Source organism: Callithrix jacchus, chromosome 18 (genome assembly GCF_049354715.1).
Source record: "Callithrix jacchus isolate 240 chromosome 18, calJac240_pri, whole genome shotgun sequence".
Lineage (NCBI taxonomy): Eukaryota > Metazoa > Chordata > Mammalia > Primates > Cebidae > Callithrix > Callithrix jacchus.
Genome location: NC_133519.1, coordinates 37,442,052 through 37,444,489, shown reverse-complemented (window position 1 = coordinate 37,444,489; position 2,438 = coordinate 37,442,052). Strand labels below are relative to the sequence as shown.

General features: G+C 33.8%; 1 non-coding gene across 1 annotated transcript; it reads left to right on the top strand.

The window, feature by feature from the left end:
* The first annotated feature begins 2,124 nt into the window (after positions 1–2,124).
* Positions 2,125–2,236, top strand: LOC118149293 (U5 spliceosomal RNA). Its single transcript, XR_004736684.1, has one exon. It is a non-coding gene; the product is annotated as a U5 spliceosomal RNA (small nuclear RNA).
* The last annotated feature ends 202 nt before the right edge of the window (positions 2,237–2,438 follow it).

Below are 2,438 nucleotides of genomic sequence, written 5' to 3'. Positions count from 1 at the left end.
AAATAAAAATCATACAAATCATACTCTTGGACCACAGCATAATGAAACAGAAATTAATACTAGAAGATCTCTCGAAACCATACGACTACATGGAAATTTAACAACCTGCTCCCGAATGACTTTTGGGTAAACAATGAAATTAAGGCAGAAATCAAGAAATTCCTTGAAAGTAGTGAAAAGAAACACACCAGAATCTCTAGGATACAACTAAAGTAGTATTCAGATAAAAATCTATGTGCTAAACGCCTATATTGAAAAGCTAGGAAGATCTCAAATTAACCACCTAACACCACACCTAGGGAAATTACAGAAAGAAGAAACTCAGAACTAACAGAAGAAAAGAAATAACCAAAACAAAAGCTGAACTGAATGAAATTGAGATAGCAAAAAAAACCATACAAAAGAGCAATAAAATGAAAATTTGTTTTTTGAAAGAATAAATAAGATTGATAGACCTCTATCTAGACTAACAAAGGAAAAGAGAAGATTTTTTAAAAATGCAATCAAGAATGACAAAAGGAACACTATCACCAATCCCACAGATTTTTTTTTTTTTTTTTTTTTTTGAGACAGAGTTTCACTCTTGTCACCCAGGCTGGAGTGCAATGGCACAATCTTGGCTCACTGTAACCATCGCCTCCTGAGTTCAAGCAATTCTCCTGCCTCAGGCTCCCGAAGTTGCTGGGATTATAGGTGCCCACCACCATGCCCAGCTAATTTTTCTATTATTATTATTTTTAGTAGATACAGAGTTTCACCATGTTTGCCAGGCTGGTCTTGAACTCCTGACCTCAGGTGATCCACCCATCTCAGCCTCCCAAAATGTTGGGATTATAGGTGTGAGCCACCACACCCAGCCTTCACAGAATTTTTTTAAATCCTTATAAACTATTATAAGCACCTCTGAGCACACAAACTAGAAAATCTAGAAGAAACTGATAAATTCCTTGAAACATACAACCTCCCAAGATTCAACCAGGAAAAAAATGGGAACCCTGAGCAGATTAATAGTGAATTCTGAAATTAAGTGAGTAATGAAAAGCCTACCAACCAAAAAAAGTTCTGGACTGGACAGGTGCACAGCTGAATTCTAACAGATGTACAAAAAAACGCTAGTACCAATCCTACTGAAACTATTCCAAAAAATTGGAATTCAAATTATCTCTATTTACAAATGATATGATTTTATACTTAGGAAACTCCACAGTGTCTGCCCAAAAGCTTCTAGATCTAATAAACAACTTCAACAAAGTTGGAAGATATAAAATCAATGTACAAAAATCAGTAGTATTTTTACACACCAATAATGTTCAAGCTTAGAGCAAAATAAAGACCACAATCTTATGCATATTAGTCACAAAAGAAAAAGAATACCTAGAAATACAACTAACCAGGGAGATGAAAGATCTTTACAATAAGAATTACAAAACACTGCTAAAAGAAATCAGAGATAACACAAACAAATGGAAAAACATTTCATGCTCATGGATAGAAGAAGCAATATTGATAATATAGTAATAACGCTTAAAGCAACTTATAGATCAAATGCTATTTTTGTAATACTAACCAATGTTATTTTTCACAGTATTAGAAAAAAATTCTTCTAAAATATATACAGAACTTAGAAAGAGTTTAAATACTCAAAACAATCCTTGGGGGGAAAGAAAAGCCAGAAGCATTACACTATCCAACTACAAACTATACTACAAGGCTATAGTCACCAAAACATTGTGGTACTGGTACAAAAACAAACACATAGACCAATGGAATAAGTCAGCACAGAAATAAAGCTGCATGCCTACAACCATCTGATCTTTAATGAAGTTGACAAAAACAAACAATGAGGAAAGGATTCCCTATTCAATAAATGATCCTGGAATAAGATATGCAGAAAATTAAAACTAGACCCCTTTATTTCACTATGTAAAAAAATCAACTCAAGATAGATTAAAGTCTCAAATGTAAAACCTAAAACTATAAAAACCCTTGAAGAAAACATAGGAGATGCCATTCTGGACATAGAACTGGCAAAGATTTCATAACAAAGACTCCAAAACTGATTGCAACAAAAACAAAAACTGACAAGTGAGACCTAATTAAACTTATGCATGGCATAAGAAACTATTATTCTGGTTTCTCTTCAGAGTGAACAAATCTGTTGCCTTTTATTAAAGATTTCCATGAAAAGGAACAGATGGAGTTAGCGAATTTTTTGAAGTCCTGCTTGAGAAGGGCCAAGTAAATAAAATTTAAAAAACTATTAACAGGGTAAACACACTATGTAAAGAATGGGAGAAAACATTTGCAAACTGTGCATCTGACAAAGGTCTCTTATCTAGAATCTGCAAGGAACTTAAACAAATCAGCAAACAACCCCAATAAAAAGTGGGCAAAGAACATGAGCACGAACACACACGTCTCAAAAGAAACATAAGCAC